General features: G+C 36.4%; 1 long non-coding RNA gene across 2 annotated transcripts in view; it reads right to left on the bottom strand.

The window, feature by feature from the left end:
* The window catches only part of LOC110255714 (uncharacterized), a 754,959-nt gene that overhangs the window by 406,136 nt on the left and 329,203 nt on the right, over positions 1-19,620 (bottom strand). For both annotated transcript variants that reach the window (XR_014818117.1, XR_002336416.2), the window contains 2 exons: positions 19,564-19,608; positions 17,341-17,389 (listed from right to left, as the gene is read on the bottom strand). This is a non-coding gene — a long non-coding RNA (uncharacterized LOC110255714). The remainder of the gene's footprint in view (positions 1-17,340; positions 17,390-19,563; positions 19,609-19,620) is intronic.

Here is a 19,620-nt window from a genome sequence, read left to right as displayed (position 1 = left end):
TTAAGAGAATAAGAGCCATCCAGAAGAGATAAGGTTTTCCATTAAATTGTAGGTTATTCTCAAAGGGATACGAAAAATCAATATGATTTCTGAAAAGGTGTGGTCCAAATATGTCCAGCAGATTTTTGTTGGTCTACTAATTATTCATGGTATTGGCATTTCAAAGATTAAAAGAAAGAAGACAGAATGTGTTGTGTTTCTTCTGTTTTTTTAAATGTGTGTACACAAAACCAACAACAAAAACATTAAAAATCCTGCAATCTAAACTAACTCTTGATTCTATTTAAATGACAATGGCATATCATAAAAAAGGATTTTTTATAAAGCCGCAAAGGCGCTCAGACAAAAAGCAACAGAAAGACCCATTAAAAAAAAAAAAGGTTTTTTTTTTCCAGGTAACAAATATATAAAAGGATAACACAATGACAAATGCTTAGTTAGGTAAATACCATGAGGCTTAATCCTCCTTTAAAGTTTAGATTACAGACCTACTCAGCAAGGAACAGTCAACAAACTGGCAGGATAAAGCAAACTTGCATTAAAATAAATGAGTATCTAACAAAACACAGTTACCACATAATGGGCTATCAGTGTAGCGCAAATCTTTTCAAATTGCCAGAAAATAGACCATAAACCACGCTATTTAAAGTGAAATTCCTCCCTCGAAAAGCATCAGGTGATTTAGGCAAACCTTAAATTATTTGGGATTCTACTTTTTTTCTCTCTCTGTCTCTCCCCCCAACCCCCTCGCTCTCTCTGTCTCTGTCTCTCAACTCCATCCCCGCAACAGTCTGGAAATTCTTTGGGCCACTTAGCCTTAGAAGAAGTGGAAGGTGCACCTGAACAGATGAACAGGTGAACAGTCTGGGCACGGCCCCCCTGGTTTAAACATCTAGGAAAGGTAGTCAAAACCTCGTTCTATTGTAAAGTTATGCTTTGTTTGCTATTCACATAGTAAATCAGTAGATAATCCCTATTTGGCAATCCCTTATTCCCAATGATTCTGTAATCCTACTAAAAAACAATTACATTTAAAACATTTTATGACTACCCAAATTAGCAAACTGTTCACTAACATAGAATCTACTTTTGTTCCACTAAAGATTGTTTTCCAGGACTTTCAGGAGTTTTGTTTTCTTATTAGAATGTAAATGGTCAATTTTCAGAATCAGTTTTTCATAGTAGAAAATACGATTTCTGAAGTCAAGTCTGTTTATTTCCCTTTCACTCTGTCCCTGTCTCGTGAAGTGACCTGGGGCAGGTGTTTTAACCTCTCTGAGCTTTTAACCTCTCCGTATACTTGATCCATAACGTGGAGATAGTAAGACTTCCCTCATAGGGGGAGTTCTAAAGTTGAGTAGAATTAATTCATATTTTAAGGGCACCTGGTAAATGCTGGACTTTCCTCTACCTTTTACTAGAGATGCCTATATTTTAAAAAATGGTAAAAGAGGGTCAGGTGTCTTTCAGGCTACCAGCTTTCTGAGCACCAACGTGTTCTCCCGGGAGAAACTCCATACCACCTCATGTGAGTTCCACAACCCCCGTAAGCTTGTCTTCCCTTCATTCTCACTAAAACTCCTACCCATCCACCCCCTCTCCTGTGGAGGGGCACATACAGCTTGCTGCAGTCATTTACACAAAGTGCATCCTGCTTAGGAGCATTCCACATGATCAGGCTATGCAAGAAGAATGAGCAAGAGGAAAAGAAGACATTAAAAATCAGCAGCATTGGTTTTGCCACGATCTTTCCCACTGTGCAAGAAAGCCTTGGGGAATGGATGGCAGGTATGTGACTGTGGGTGAAGCCAAGGCTACCTCAGTGACGGTTTTTCAGGAGTCACTGTAACCACACCTGCTGTGTGCTGTAAGCGAGGTGCTGATTTGAAAGTCTGGCTCTGTTAGCACCAAGTCCAGCATCCTGGTTAAAGTGTGGCTCTGTGTTCAGGTTGCCCTTGCCCGTCACCTCTCAGCTGCCTTAATTTCTCTGGGTCATCTTTTTAATTTATGAATTAGGAATTAATAATAGCATGGAACTACCACAATCATTGAAAGAATCCAATTCAAGTGATGTTCACAGCTCCCAGTACGGAGTAAGCACTGGCTATAATTACTACTAGGAGAGTAGAAATAACCAACTCAGTGGTTACAGCGATGGGGGGATGGCCACCTGGCCCATGCTTGGTACATCGGAATTCTCCCAAGATATTTCAAACCAGAGCCACCGGGAAGGAGACATCTCTTTTCCCTTCTGGTCATGAACATGTACGGATATGCAAGTGTAGAGGTGCTGGAACCACCAATGACCTGCACGATGTCAAGAGGGTCAAAGAGGAGGGCAGCTCTTCCTTCAACTCAGAGGGCTCCACTGGTATCCCTCCAATAAGTGCCCTTTTTGCCTAAGCTCTCAAACAACATAGTCCTGTCCAACGCATGTATTTTGAGGAATAATTCACACAGACTGTTAAGCTGCACAGGACTTCAAGTATCTGAATTTATCTGTTTTTCAGACAAATAGGTAAACAGATGTCTCAATATGGAAAAGCTTGAAATAGTTATGTTAGTGATTTAGCTTCCAATTTACATCACTGATCTCATTAGAACTTAATATTTATATTATTTCCAATCACATATTAAATTTCAATTTTTTTGTTTGAAGATATGATTTTTTTTTTGCCATTAACCACCAGAAATCAGTCCTATGAAAACCAATCAATTTGATAATATCTTGGCCTATTACTCTTCTTTATCAAGTTCATTTGGTATATTATAATTTAGTTATAGTTCAGTTTGAAGCTTTTTGCATTTTAAGTGTCTTTTTCTGTTTGCCTCCATTTGATGATTTTCAGAAACTTTTTATTAGATTCATCTCAAGGATACTGCTTCTTAATGACCAACTAAAAACCTAAAAGTGGGAATTTGGGAATAATATGCCAAATCCAGAAAGAGGGACTGCACTTAGGAGAAAGCCCAATTATAGTTTTTAATGCGATGCTAAATATGAAACCTTGAAAATGCAAATATGGTACTTTGCCCTTAAGACTGAAAGTAGACAGTTGTATTTTCTCATTATTCCACAAGGCAGAACAAATTCCAGGTGGTCTGGAGAGTTGCATACAAAAATTAAACCATAGGAATCACAAAAAAATTAAAAGTCAAATAAGTATCTACAAACAGAAAAAAAAAAACATGGTTTAATTATATATAACAAATGCTTAAGAATTCTCAGAATTGCATCTCACTTCTAAAATGAATGAGAAAGATCATACAAAGCCTGTTTTCCAAAGCAGTCTGCCCTGTCTGTGGCCTGATGGGCTAGTGAGAGATATAAGCACAATATGGAATTTCATTCCATTTTTTTAGCCTTTACAACAATTATAAATAAAATTGAAAATCCATAAGTCTTCTGAGATGGCCTTCACAGGTCATGCGATTCCTAGCAAGCCTATCTTCGAGGTTAAAAGAGATAACGTGGGGAATTGGTGTTTCAATATATTTCCAAGAGCATATGTGAACTGCGCTACCTACCACATTTTTTTTTTAAATCACAAATTCTAGGAACTAATTATTATTTGCAGGTATGTTAGTAAACCTCATACGTCCTGCTAAATCACCTAAATCCTAAGGCCCAGGAAAATGGCCCTTTTTAAAAAAAGTGTGCAAAGTACAGTATATAAATCTCAACTGTAGCTTGACTCAGTAAGTCATTCGTCAGCTTGGTTAAGCACAGTGAATCATCATGAAGGAGCGTGTGCTTGGAATCTGCAATGTGGCAAAATACAAGTTCTGCTCTAAATTATTTTGCATTGTATTCTATGCATCCCATATAATTATGGCACAAAAATCTCCTTATGCATCAAATAACTCTTTCAGAAGGTCAGCTCAATGAATTACATGTAAATGAATCAAAAACATATGGGCAAAGTTTATCTTGAAATATAGAACTTAACCAAATGTGTTTTGGGTTTTCACCCATCGCAAATATCTGAAAGATACTGTTGGGTCTTGGCTGGTCTTAAATCTCTGTGGTGGTGCTTCCTGAGCATTTCCTATAATTCCGTAGCCCTCAGTAACCTGGTTTCTGTCTGTCGCTAATGTTACTTTGCAGTGCTGGGGCACTCACTGAATGCATATATCTTTTAGCAAAATATATTAAGTATGCATCAAAATCGGGTCCAGTTAAGATAGAATATGATAAATATGTGCTTTAATCTGTACTTTAACAACATTTCAGAGTGCAAAAGACAAGGTAGAAATAAAAAGTTTTGATTACATTATTATAAAACTATGTTAGGCTGAAAGAGTTGAATACTTAGAGTTATGAAATAAAATTAAAATCCACTCTGGTTCCTTCAGAAGTAAACATCAATAGTTTAATTAGATGTAAATGGATTCTTATATATGTGAATAGTTGCATTATATATATATATATACACACACACACACACACACACACCATTTATTCCACAAACAGGTCAATACTCTATGTTTTAATTCAGTCTGATGTCTTCACATAATATGTCATTTTTTTTTTAAATATAATGGAGCTTTAGCCTCCTCTTTTTAGTAAGTGCAGAATACTCAGTGATAATCGCATAGGTTGTTTTTATTGTTTTTCTTTCCCCACTTGTATTCAACATTGATCTAGGATGTTGTTTTTGCCTAAGTGTTTTCTTTTTAGAAAATCAGAATTATAGTAATTAAAAAGACAAATAAGCCCATTATATGGTGCCCTTACAAAACAAGATTTTTAAAAATCTATTTATTTATTTGAAAAGAAGACAATCTCTGGGCAGAAGGTTGGGTTTATACTAACACTTTCAGATATGTTATCTGATCCATTTCAGAAATGATAATCTGGCCTGAAAACCTTTTTCCTCAATTACAGCAGAAGCTGGCATTCTTTTGCAGTAAAGTCAGCAAATGGGAGAGATCCTGAGAGCCAATCTCTTGGGAATGTGAATTTGGGATTATGTCACCACTTAGCAGAATAACAACACTGATGGGCTGAAATGAATCCCTCTCCCAACAGACTGAACTTTTTAGCCTCTCCTGCATCAGCCATCTCCCTGGTGCTGGGATACGATTTCAGTAAAGTAAGAGCAAGGCCAAGTTCAGAAAAGGACCAGACCACAACAACAACAAAAACTTGATAATGAATAAGACCACTTCGTACTTGGCTCCTTTTATCTACTAGTGGTGTAAAGTAGATTTCCCCACTTAATTCCTAGTGAAAGGATAACACATTTAATACATAACGGCAGAATAACAGCCCAGGAATGATTATTTTCACCGCAATTTGGGGAAATACAGGAGAGCAACAGTTTGCAAAACAGTATATTATGTCCTTTGAGAACAGAAGAATGAAAAAAATATTAATATTTACATGTTTACTTTAATAATGACATAGAAAATTATCTTTAAAACACTTATATTACAAAGTAGAGGGGAAAAATCTTTTCATCTCAACTACCTCATTGCTATTAAATCATCCAGTTAAGGGAATCTCGTAACAGAATCAGAGTACCCAGATTCTCCTTAGAGTTCCATTGTGTCTTAAATATGAAAAATTGAAGAGGTATTAATAAAGTCTGGAAATAGTTGAATGGTTGTATTCCTTTATGTGCATATACAACATATACCTACATACTGAATTTTTAAATAATTAAGAAGTATTTAACTATACTCAGAAAAGGTAAGTAATTCTGTTCTCATTGACGATCTCTCAGTGCTAGATTTCATACATAAATGTGTGTGTGTGTGTGTGTGTGTGTACACATTTTTTTGTATTGGTGTGAGATTTTGTGCCAATTCATTATTTGGTCATCAATGGTTTAACGAAAAACAACAGTCAAGACGAATTCCTAGGGTCTCGACTAATGCTTCATCCTGCCGAATCACGACTCTCATTCCTTGCCATTAAACTCTACTACCCAGCATGAACACACCCAAGTGGAGCAGGTATGTTTGGTTACTATTTCCCTTCCGTCACAGCCATCCCATCAACCACCAGGGGCTGACACTCCTGTGGTAGGTGACCTCCCTTCTCCAGCCCTTCTTCCATTTCCATCGCCACTGAGGCCACTTCATCTCCAGACCTCCCATTTGGCCAAGTGAAAAGTCTTCTGGGTTCTATCATTTAAAATAGGAAGGCTACTAATAATTCATCTTCAGGGAAAAAAAAACCTTTCAAAGACCCAAATTATCAAGTACTTCTGCTTTAAAAAGTTTTAAAGAGTCCCCATTGTGGTGCAGTGAGTTAAGAATCCACCTGCAGTGGCTCAGGTCACTGTAGTGGCTCAGGTCACTGCAGAGGCATGGGTTCAATCCCTGGCCCAGCACGGTAGGTTAAAATACATGGTGTTGCCGCAGCTGCGATGGAGGTTGCAAGTGCAGCTCAGATTCAATCCCTGGCCCAGGAATTTCCATATGTCTCAGGTGCAGCAATTAAATAAATAAAGCAAGCTTCAAATTGTATATAAAATGCTTCATACTTTTCACTGTGACAGGAATTACCTCAATTCCATTCTCTTGCAAACCATTCATCACTGTGCTCTTTTAAAAACCATGATTTCCAAGCTTGGATGTGTAATATTCTCTCACAGCTCCAAGTCTTTGTTCTGACTATACATTGAGCTTTAAATATTCAGCATTCTCTAATCATACTTATTATGTCCTATCTGATCATTTCTCCACATGCTGAGCAACACCATATTTTAAAAATTATTGCCACTTTTGTATGGAAAAATGTAACTTATCTTTATAGCTTGTGATATCAACAATTTTATATATATTTAATCATTCCCAAGGAAGTTTCATTTTACCTGTGAGTCACACTGTGTCCCTTGGCTGGTATATTTTACAAAGAATAAAAATCAACATCTCATTGTAATTCATGAAATTTCAAAGGTACTTCACTTAGCCTAAGGCGTTTCTACTCTTGGGACAAAGCGGTCAACGTTTTCAGTTGTAACCCTGTTAATCATGCATCTCCCATTTTCTTTAGATATGGAGCTTCCAATTAAAGAAGGAAAAATGAAGATTTAACAATCATTACATAGGCAAAAATCAAGTATTTAACCCAAGAACATTCCATCTTATTTTTTACTGTTTTTTTTTTTTGTCCTTTTCATTATAAGCATTAGCTGTATTGTTTTCACATGAGTAACTCCCAAGTAGGAATTTCTCAGATTTCTAAAAAAAGTAGTCAGACATGGCTAATTGATATCTTAAATGTCTAATTCTTATAAATTTTTAAAATCAGAACTTTCATGATTTACTCGAAAACCATAATTAACTTTAGAGGAAGTTAGGCCAATACATGTCTAGTCTTGTGAGATGAAAATATCGCTGAATTATGTGCCCTGTACCTAGGTACCACAAATCTATAAAAGTAAAATATTCTATTTTGCATAGAAATGCTATGTGCAAAATCATTCCATTTTTCCTAGTTGGACTCCAAGGTTCAGAAAACAAACTCTCAAGAGTTATAAAATAATCATTGTATGGGTGTACTAGGATCTCAAAGCACTTCAATTTATATATTAGCTTGCTTTGCATAAATGCATATATTTGACTAAGTTTTAAAACAGTGAATTGTAAGCAGGAAACAATTCTGTCCCGTGAAACTGTGAGTGACCACAGAATCAAGGATAAAGCCAACACCGTTAGCTCCATGATCTCTAACTTATACAACTCGCCATCCAGCCCATTTTGCCCCACCTACTGTGCACATCCTCCTTTTATATTATTGGAGTTCTCAACAGCAGCGGGTCTTACCTACAGTTTGTCTTGAAATAGCACTTCCACATCTTCCTCTCAAAAATAGCTTTTTGAGTTCCTTTTTATCATATTACCTCTTCATGGAATTAAAATTAATGTGACCTATTACAGGACAAGCTAGATAATCATACAAAAGGGAACTCTGTACTATTTTTTAAACTTTGCTGTGAGTCTAAAATTACTTTTTTTTTTAATGTTAAAAAGTATGCAGGTTTAAGTTTCTTAAAATGATTCTCACTTTTCTTTTTTTGGCTGCACACACTTATGTGGAAGTTCCCAGGCCAGGGATCAAACCCGTACCACAGCAGCAACCCAAGCTGCTGCAGTGACAATGCTGGATCCTTAACTCACTGTGCCATGGGAGAACTCCAATTCTCACTTTTCTTATAAACACAATATTTCAGCTCTACTTCTGTTTTCTTTATTTGGCTCATAACTGGATCAGAATATAAGTAACTATAAAATGTCTACCTCAAGACCTATGATCCATGCCACAGCAGTGACAACACCTGATCTGTAACCCACTGCACCACCAGGGAACTCCTAAATGGTCATTTGCTGCCTCCTTAAAACACTGAGGTTGCAAAAATAATAATTTCCATGATGCAACTGGGTTTTCATGAAACTGGTGGGAAAATGCCATTTTAAACTCAAGAAAGCAAATTGTGGAGCTGAGGGGAAAAAACACCTATGACCTGAGATCTGGGGGCAAGGTCACCTAGCTACCCGTGAGGGGAGAGCCCTGCATGACTTGAACAAACACAATTTTTTTCCTAGTATTTAAAAAGAAAACCAAGCATTGAGGAAATTTATACTCAGACACTCCTAGCAAATATCTAGAACAGGAGACTATAACCTGGGATCTGAGTAGGTCAGATAATTATTTCAGAATTTGGAATTTACGAATTTAAGATTTGGAAGTTGACAGAAGAAATCATGACATTAAAATATGAAGTTTAAAAAGAGAATCTAAAGAAGAAATATTAAAACTTTTGGGGAACAATAATGATGAGTGTGTTTGGGAAAAAAGGATCTAACTGAATATGCTGGTGAATCTTGAAAAAATTATTTTTGGCTCAATGCGAAATGTGGAGATAAGCAACGGAGGCATATGACTGTGAAATATAATCATTTCAGGACAGAATTCCTTTCAGTAAGTCTTTGTTAAAACAAGCACAGCTAATATGTTTGAAAGTGGAGACTAGGTAAAATGATCAGTGATGTTGAAACTGCATGTATTACTTTTGTCCCACTAAAACCACTTTGGGGAGGTGGATAAAGATACTGAGAGAATATCAAGTGTTGAAATTGTGGCCTTTTGATTGTTTATAACATTGACCATATAATATTTAAGTGGAATCTGTAGTCAATGATAAGAATGGATTAGTACCTCCCTTCGTTTGATAAGGAGGACAGTTTCTTAAGAGTTTCTTCCAAAACATTCTTCTTGGGCAAACAAGGTTCTATAATTTACCCATATTATGTAGCCAAAGCAGAATTGTGCCAAGTGCCAGAAAGAGAAGCATTGATACTTTCTATCTCAAATAATAGACACTCACGGAGAGAGAAAATTAATTCCACATTTTTGTGAATTGTAAGATAGGCTTTTGTGTATGTGCAGGTAGGGGAGGTGGCTTCTAGGAATCTGGGAATCTTTGTAACACTGGAAACCCTTCTCTATTCTAAGACATTTTCTAAGTTCCCCTCCCCCTCTTTCTCTCTACCCTTCTCCTCCTTAGCCTTCCTCTTTTTTTTTCCTTCCTTTTTTTTTTTTTTTTTTTTTTGTCTGTTCTTATAAAAGCTTTTAGCCACAATTAGATCTGGCTGTATTTCATGATTTGCTGTATTATCTATGACTTTTTTTTCTTAACTGTAAGGACGCACCCAGGGACATATCGAGCTGGTGACAGAGGAAACGTGTTTTGCGGATTCTGTTTTGAGGGCTGATTCTACCCTCATCAGCAACTGGATAAGGAAAGCGGAGAACTCTGCATTTTCAACCAGAAGAAAATGCATATGCCAAAGAGCTCTTAAAACACCACTCTAATTTCTTCCTAGCCCTGAAAGGGAGTTTAATGACTGTGTCCCCACGAACTTTTAGAGGATGCATTCGCGGCTATTAGATTCTCAAGAGGTGCGTGGATCCAAGACAGTAAAGAACACCTCCTCAGCCCGAGGCTCTAGTTTGTGTTTACATGCTTGAACATTCAACTATTAGAGGATATTGTTAAATAAATATAAAGATACACTTTGCAATTATTAAAACGTAGGTCTTTACCAGACAAAACTCTAACTCCAATGTCAAATGTAAGTGTCTTCTTTCTAGGGAGTTATGAGATGAAGTATACAGCAGATCACTAAAGGAAAGCAACTCATCCAATCAGCTAAAGAACAAACGTGTTCGTGCCACAAAAAAATTATATCACTATATTGATGGGTTTCATTTGATAGTACCTAATCTAATGATAGTAATGACATTTTGCAGACATCCCCCAACCAGACCCCCACCACACCCAAAAGGGACTCTGATGGTAACAGATGACTGTCACTGCAGAACAAATGATACCACTGTATTGAAAAAACATATAATGTAACTCCAGAGGGAAAATGGCAAGCGATTCCAATGACAAATAGCATTCTCCTTTCATTCGGCTCCTGAGAATGTAACACAAGCAACAACTTTAGAGATAAAGACAGTATTATTCCTTGGAAAACCAACTAGATGACCATAATGCTATTTCTGCAACACTGGAGAGAAAACATCCATGATTTCTTTTACAACCTTTACTGGATAATATATCATTAAAAATAAATATCTTCACTGACTGTGATGCATTTGAAAGTCAATTAGAAATTATGAATGGATTATGATATTATGTTAAAACCATCTATGGGCCATTTATGACTATAGTTATTTCATAACATCTTTTCCTAAGTGATTGAAAAGACACATATGTTTAGTCTATTAAGGGAGACAGCAGGCACACTCTGGGAATACGAGAGAGTTTCAGTTACACCAACTCAGGAGATAACTCTAACCTCAGTCACCACCTCGTCTTTTCTGTTAAGCTGAATTCAGCCTTTGGTGTCTAATGGCGGCCTGACTCACAGAGGCTTCAGAAGCGAGAAGAAGTATAGCTACTGAGTGGTCATGGGTGCCTCTGACAAAGTGTCCCACACGCTTCAGGACAAGGACACACTGCTTTCTCATTTTAGTAACAGAGATACCTATGTTGTTTATGTGCTATATCAATTTTTTTAAAAAATGGGACTTTTTTTAAACATTTGGGGGTAAATTTTAATGACAACAAATCATGTTATTTTTTTCTATTTTAATGAATAGACAAAAAAATTCCACAAAATGGAAAGGGATAACATTAGCTCGTTGGACATATGTGTCTTGAACATACCCTCCAAACAACTATTATTTCTTGAGTACAAACTGTTCAAGGCATTTTGCTAGAAGGAAGGAAAGGAGGAAAGGATATCTGCCGAGTCTGACAGAGCCCCTTGTGTGCGTGCGTGTGCTTAAGTGTGTATCTGTGTGTGTGCGTGTGTGCACATGCGCACGCACATCAGTTTATCAACCCCTTCTGTTTCAACCTTCTTTAATGAGTTTGCAGACTGAGCTCTCAGCTGCCCATGAGTCACTTTGTGGCATCTTCTTGAATTCCATCACTGCTGTCTCCAAACATACACAACTGTCACCTGGTGCCCGATGCCCACACAGATACCAGGACACCTCCTCACACTGGCATTTTCACAATTCTGGCTGTACAGTAAGATTGGGTGCCTCTGTGCTCTTACTGTTTGCTTTAGGGAAGAAGTCATTTGTACCTACTTATAACATATTTTGTGATATGGTTACCAAAGATGCAGCCCAACTTCAAAGTGTTAGTAGAACTGGTCACTCTTTTCCAACTATTTTCAATCATTTATGAGACTATAATTGGCTGAGCAAAATTTGATGATAAGGCATCATGATTTAGTCAGAATTATCAATCTCTTCTCTTTACTACGGAGTGAAGCTTGTCAGCCTGATGCCTTCTTTTCTTTTTTAGGATAATTTGAAAGGAGAGAAGTCTAGAGTGTTCACTTGACAAGGATTGAATCTCACCTATTAGAGGCTAAGAAAAGGCTAAGTTAAATTCAGAAATTTAAAAAGCAGACAGCATGCTATCACTATTATTGTAACACCAATGTGAGGAAAATGTCATTGCAATTTGGAGAAATAAAAGAGTTCCTAGGGATCCATCAGGGGTCAGAGAGATTTGGATAAATGCTTTTGGGATTCTTTCTTGCGAATATATTCATATAGCTTTTCCTTTCTTTTTTCTTTTTGTTTTTTTTTTTTTTTTTGACCACGCCCACAGCATACAGAGGTTTCTAGGCCAAGGATAGAACTCACACCACAGCAGTGACAACACCTGATCCTTTACCTGCTGAGCCACCTTAACCCGTTGAGCCACCAGATAATTCTTCTTATGGCTTTTTCTAGAATAATGTACAACTTGCAACAGTGAAAGTAAATCATAGCAGTGGAGTTCACTACTGTACTGAACACCAATGGTGAGGAACTGAGCATCGGAGGACCAGGTCATGGATTAAAGACAACAGAAAAAGAATTCGCAATTGTGTTGATTCAAGGTGTAGTCTCTTCCTCCAGATAACATCTTAGTTATACATATCTATAGGACTTCTGTGTTTTAGTGCCTGAAAACAGCTTTCACAGCGCTATTAAATCATACGTTCCATGATGGTTTATGATACACATAAATGTATGTGTATGATACACAGATAGGTTTTGAATCTTATATATTTTTATTTCATCTAAAGTGTATGAAGTGTTAATACCCTGGAATCTAAGAGTTTAATTGCTCTCCTCCATCCCAGATCTAAGTGATCAGTCAATTTATTCACATGTCAGAAATCTTAAGGAGGGTTAAAATGCAGTTATTAATATAAGGCTTTGTAAAACGTCCATAATAATGACCACAGTGCTGCTCATTCAAGGATTTCTTATCCATTACAAGCAAATTCTGCAACTATTTTAATGTTTCTGACCTTATTTATGAATTGCATTTTCTAATTAGAGAAGTTTTAAGCAATTATAACTAACCATAAATCCTATTTGACCCAGAGTTATCCCATAATGCTGCTTGACCAGTATGATACAGTACGGTTTGAGTCCTGGCTCCAGCCATTGCTTTCTCACAATAGAATTTCAGAGTAGCTGGAATTAATTAATTTAGGTTTGGCTCCAGCTTGAGTTCATCCTTGCTAAGCCACCCTTTACCCAGCTTCAGCAAATTGACATTACCTCATTCGCTGTAATGGCATCTTGGTTATACAGACCCCAGTGTTGGTCCACCTGTTAACCCTCTCCACTCGGAACTGGCAGAAAACATCCTCCAACATGTATGTAGTGGACTTTTTCCCTACTAGTTCCTTTCAACAGAAATCCCATCCAAGGAAATAAATGTAAGTGCACAAACACACACCCAGACATACACCACACACGCATGCCTATGTGACAACATATATACGTATGAATATATGTATTTGTATGTAGAGACAGATTTTCTCATAATGTAAAATGCTTTAACTTCACCATGATTTAAAAAGTGGTATTTTGCACTCCTGGTGCCTTCCTGAACCTGCTATAAAATGCAAATACTTGTCTTTGCAATATTAATCTTTGCAGTAGTTTGTAAATAACTATTAAGGTGAGTTTTTAGAGAGCAATTTTTTTTTTTTTTGTCTTTTCGCCATTTCTTGGGCTGCTCCCGCGGCACATGGAGGTTCCCAGGCTAGGGGTCTAATTGGAGCTGTAGCCGCCGACCTATGTCAGAGCCACAGCAACGTGGGATCCGAGCTGCGTCTGCGACCTGCACCACAGCTCACGGCAATGCCAGATCCTTAACCCACTGAGCGAGGCCAGGGATTGAATCTGCAACCTCCTGGTTCCTAGTCGGATTCGTTAACCACTGAACCATGATGGGAACTCCAGAGTGCAATGATTTATTTCTCTATGATCTGTAACTGCTTTTTATATTTTCTCCAACAGAATATACCCTGGTCTATAGTGTTCCTGTCCAAACAATGGGCCTTTCTGAACCTTTACTGAAATCTGTCTCTCAGATCTATAAGAGTTTTAATATGTAGAGCCCTTTAAAAATACATATATTCCCTTTCAACCTCTCCTATTTATCAACCAGTCTCTTTCTTTCATTCTCTCTTTCTCCCCCTCTCCCTCCTCCATCTCTGTTTCTTAAAATAAATATCAAAAACATTGATCTAAATATTTGTATACACCTTAGCATTATTTAGTGCTGTCTGACCCAGTGAATCCGCTGGTAACAAACGAAGATGCAAGTCACCAGGTCAAGTCTGAGTTTTAGAGGGCAAGCCCCAGTGGCAATGTGAAAATGAGGTGGAAAAGGCAGAGGCTGGGTCCCGTCAGTCCATTTAAATGGATACTGAAATAAACCAAGCTTAAAACAAGACTCAAGAATTGTGATGGGAAGTTCTTCAGGAAATCAGTCAACTGCTATTCTGGGACTATGTTCTGATTCAATATTATATCCGTTAAGGTATGAATCATTAGGATTAAAGTTAATCTAGTAGAAAAATAATAGATTTCCAGAGGCTGCTGTAGAAGACTCGCTGAGACTATAGTCAAAACACTGAACATGCCTCTGAAGGGCTACATGACTCTGTGCCACTTACTTCATCTTCCCTAGTTCAACTGCCACTTCTTTAAAAAAAATCTGAGCATTAGTTAATAAGCTTTTCGCTGGAAACCCTGTTAGCTCTAAGATTCTAGGATAGTGAAATATGTTTGTTATCAGAAAGCAAAGAAGGAAGAGGTACTCCTTCATTATACCCAGAACCATTGCTGGAGATTGAGAACTTAGTGATGAGTAGCCCAGGACCAGCAGACTAAGGGGTGTTTCACATTCAGAGCCTGTGGCGGTCAGCCTCCCACATGGCTCTCGATCAACCCTGCTTCCTGGTACTCAGCCTCATGAAGACACCTCCCACATTTTTTGAGAAGTGGTCTGTGTGATCAGTAGAATATGGAAGATGTGGTAGTGTGTCATTTCTGAGGTCAGGTTATAAAAGATACTGTGGCTTCCATCTTGGAGGTTTTCTGGTTCTCCCTCTCTCAGATTATTCTCACTGGGATAAGCCAGCTACCATTTCAAGAGCCCTGTAGAACCTACTTGGCAAGGCCCTCGAGCCTCCCAAGAGCTAAGTGAGTAAACTGGAAAAAGGGACTCCTACTGATTCCTTACAAAACTGAAGCTTTGGCCAATGGCATGACAACAACCATAGGACACCTGAGCCATAACCATACCACTAAGTCATTCTCATATTCTGGACCCACCCCCCCAAACTAAGAGGTAATAAGTACTCATTTAAAAAAAAAAAAACCTATGCTGCTATATTTAACAATTCTTGCCTTCATTTATGTGTTGTTTGTTTAGTTTAGGCATACAGCATCATGATTTGACTTAAACATATTATGAAGTGACTATCACAGCAGGGTCTAGGTTTAGCTAGCATCCATTGTTTCTATATATATATATACATATCTATATAACAAAAATACAAGTAAAAAAGGTAAAAAATTCTCCTTTGTGATGTGAACTTAGGATTTACTCTCTTAACCAATTTCCTATATACCATACAGCACTGTTAGCTAAAGCCATCATGTGGTTCCTAACATCCTTAGCACTTAATTTATCTTCTAATTGGAAGTCTGTGCCTTTTGTCCATCTTCCTCCAGTCCTCTCTCCTCACCCTTGCCCCTGGTAACACAAGTCTGATCTCTTTTTCTATCAGTTTGTTGTCTTTTGCTGATGTTTGTTTGCTTTGTTTTGTTTTTAGATTCCACATTTGAGATCATACAGTATCTGTCTTTCTCTAACTCATTTCGCATAGCATCATGCCATCAGGGCTCATCCGTGTTATTGGAAATGATAGGATTTCCTCCTTTTTTATGGCTGAATAGAATAATATTTTACTATATCTATCTATCCCAATTTCTTTATTCATTCATCTATGGATGGACACATCTTATTTCCACTTCTTGGCTATTGTTAAGTAGTTCTGCAGTAAATAAACATGTAGGTGTAGTTATCTCTTCAAGTTAATGTTTTCATTTTTTTTTTTGGATGTATTATCAGAAGTAGGATCATACAGTAACTTCTGCACAGCAAAAGAACCCATTATAAAGTAAAAGCACAGCTACAAAATGGAGAAGAATATTTGCAAACCATATATCTGACAAGCAGTTAATATCCAAAATACATATCAAACTCATCCAACTTAATAGCAAGAACCAAATAACTCAATCAAAAAGTAGGCAAAGGATGTGACTATTTCTCCAAAGAAGATACATGAAAGGCCAACAGGTACATGAAAAGATGTTGAGTATCACTAGTCATTTAAGAAGTGCAATTTAAAACCACAATGAGATATCATCTCATGCCTCTTAGAATAGCCATCATCAAAAAGACAGGAGATGACAAGTGCTGGCAAGGATGCAGAGAAAAGGGAGACCTGCAGCACGGGTGGTGGGCTTGTGAATAAGCACATATACTCCGGAAAACAATACAGAGGATCCTCAACAAATTAAACACAGAACTACTATGTGATTCAGCGATTCCACTTCTGAGGATAAATACTCATTTTTCTGAAGTACCTATAGATAATTAATACAGTGTAGAAGATATAAAAACATAAGCAAAATCATATCCAATAAGCAAAACATAGCCAGTTTGCCATATGTATATATACAGCTGCTGGCCTACCCTGCAACCACAGCAACATGGGATCCCTGAGCCACTGAGTGAGGCCAGGTATCGAATCTGCATCCTCATGGATACTAGCTGGATTCATTTCCACTGAATGAATGAATGAATTTTACTATTATAATTTTAGCGTAATATCTTCAATTTAATGTTGCATGCTTTGTTTGTTTCTTAAAATTTGTGCTTCAAAAAAAATTAACTCCCTGAAACTAAGGAGATGGTGAGTAAAGAAAAAGATATTTCAATAAAATAGTAGGTGGAGAACTGGAATACAATAGAAAGGCAGTTACAGGTGGCAAGAGTTACAATATTACTAGAGTTACAATGCTGCTAGATTAGTGCGAGGCTAGGGAGGGAAGAAGGCTAATAGAGACATCAAGAACAGTGATGCCTGGTAAGAAGATCAGCTTCTCAAATTGCCATCTCCAGTTTAAAGTCTAGAGCGACCCTATATCGAAGTTCAATTTTATTTAAAAATTGTTTTTATCAGAAGCATATGTTTAAAAATCCATTTAAAAAAAGCATTTCCAAACATTCTTTTCTTTTTCTCATCAGAAATAATTTGTCTTAAAATACATATTTATTTTTCATTTTTACTGTGACAAAACATAAAGAAGTCCTGGTGTCTTTGTATAAGTCTTACTTGTATAGGAATTTTAGGAGATTTAATTCCATTTCAATTTGGAGAAGCCAAGTCAGGGCAGCAGACACATGAATATTTGACAAAAAGACTTCTTACCTGTGGCTTCACCTTTGAATACTTCCATCAATTGGAGCATCTTGAGCACCTTAATTAACATGGCCAAAATTAAAACACGTTTTCAGTAAATGCTGCACACACAGATATGTCAGAGATGCTTAAAACTATAAACAACTTAAATAATAACTAAATAATAGCAATTAAAATGATTTAGTAATTCAAGAACAATGATTTTTTTCAATTTTTGTAGGTACTTCATTCCATATTTTTAACGATTGTGGGCTAACTAAATGTGACTAGCGATCATATTCAAATGTTTACAGGAAATTGTGTAAGGATTTCAGAGCATTAAAATGTTAAGGCATTTTAAACCTGCCTATCTAAAAAAAAATACATTTCTTCATCCAAATCACCTACTGTACCGCTCATAACGCATTATAATTAGGTAGCCAAATGCTGTTTGGGAGATAAAATTAAACTTTAGAAAATTCCTGAAAGCTCTTTGTTCTTTAAAAATTTTTCAGTCAAAATACATTTCTATGAAAATTAATTCCACATGCTTTTAATCTGTTTATGCAAACCATCAGACTGATCTGTGAAAGGGGTATTTGATATTTCAAAAAGTTGTTCTTTGAACAAAGAAGCTATACTGTGTGTGTGTGTGTGTGTGTGTGTGTGTGTGTGTGTAGTCTACTTTAAAAGTAACACATGCTCACAACTTAGAATACACAGAAAATAACAGAAATTGCGCTTAATTTTACTAATGAAAGATACTAACTGTTTATACTTTGGTACATTTTTCCAGTAATTATATAATACATTTTCTCTCTATGGTATATTCTCTTTACAGATAGAGATGTAAAAAAAAAAAAAAATATATATATATATATATATATATATATGCTTGTGTTTATGTGTATATATATATATATATATATACACATGAATATATATAGTTCTTTTCTATGCATAAATACTATCTAATACTATTTATAATGTGCTATGTAGATAAATAATTTATTTAGATTACATATATAAAGTTATATTTTTATTTTTCCTAATCTTCTAAATTTTCTTTTTTCGTACATACATATAAGAAAATGTCAGGAATGGGAAAAGTTTCATAGCTGTCTTTAAGAAAATAGGCTACATTTTAAACACTTAAAGTACAAATGATGAGTGATAATTTAAAAGATTAAAGAACCATCTAGGGTTTTTTTCATGTAGTTTAGAGTTATTCAGAGTTAAACCACTTTTTGGTCTTGGAAAATCAAACCTTATGATGGGAACATCATTTACTCATATGGATTGTGCAAAGCATTTTATTAATCATGCAAAGCAACTGTTTAAAGGTCACAAGACATGCAGTCTGTTTGGCTAGTGACCCCAACGATGTACATCCCACCAGACCACAGGCCCAGTGTGTGACGCGGTGTCGCTGACAGTTCCTTAGAGCAGAATCCCTGCTCTATTGGTATATCACAGACAAGAAGATCCTCAAAGAACTAAATGACCATTCCTTGAACCTGATATAGTAAGAGGATTTCCTTACCAACTTGAAATAATTAGCTCTTATCCATTTATCAGCATGCTTTTACCACAAAACTAGATTTCAGATAAAAAATAGTGTTCTATTTATAGATATTTTCCAGAACACAGGATTAACCATAATTAACAATAATAAGAAAAATAGTTTTTATTTCAAAGACTAGTCAAGAAAAAATGTTTCCTAAGCTTTTTTTCGGAAAGTAAATTTAATAGGTGAGTTATGGTTTTCTTATATTAAGTGTGTTAAATAGAACATCTATATGCCCAAACTAACACAATATCACATATTAGAAAACCATTGTAACCTCTAGAAAAATAACAAGGATCATATTAACAGAGAGCAGCAGAAAAGATAGTTGATTGCATACAGATTTATTTATTTGACTTTAAGGAAGAAGCTACTATACAACATAAGTATTATATATATATGCATATATTGATATACAACAGGAAAATATGAATTTTAGCATCTAAATGATTTTTAATATTCAAGATCTTCCTATTAAAATGGTTAATTATCTTAGGAAGGGATGACATATTTTGAATCATAAAGGCAGTATTTAGCAGCAGGCATTTGAGTTTTTCATTTTATTGATGTTAAAAAGACTTGAGTTGGTCTTTTCATCTTGAAAAGATACACTGGCTGGGAGACAAGCTTCAGAGGGTGTACTGTCTCTATGTCACAATTTAGCCAATGTCTGTATTGGGACTTACCTATAAGGTAGTCCTCTGGTGGTTCACCTTAGGCACATCTTCCTCCTACATGTGAAG

Source organism: Sus scrofa, chromosome 10 (genome assembly GCF_054392235.1).
Source record: "Sus scrofa isolate SSC_HxYL_T2T_F1_AM1 chromosome 10, Sscrofa_HxYL_maternal_Yorkshire_Landrace_v2.0, whole genome shotgun sequence".
Taxonomy (NCBI): domain Eukaryota; kingdom Metazoa; phylum Chordata; class Mammalia; order Artiodactyla; family Suidae; genus Sus; species Sus scrofa.
The sequence above is the reverse complement of the archived record's forward strand: the minus strand, read 5'-3'. Positions and strand labels throughout refer to the sequence as shown.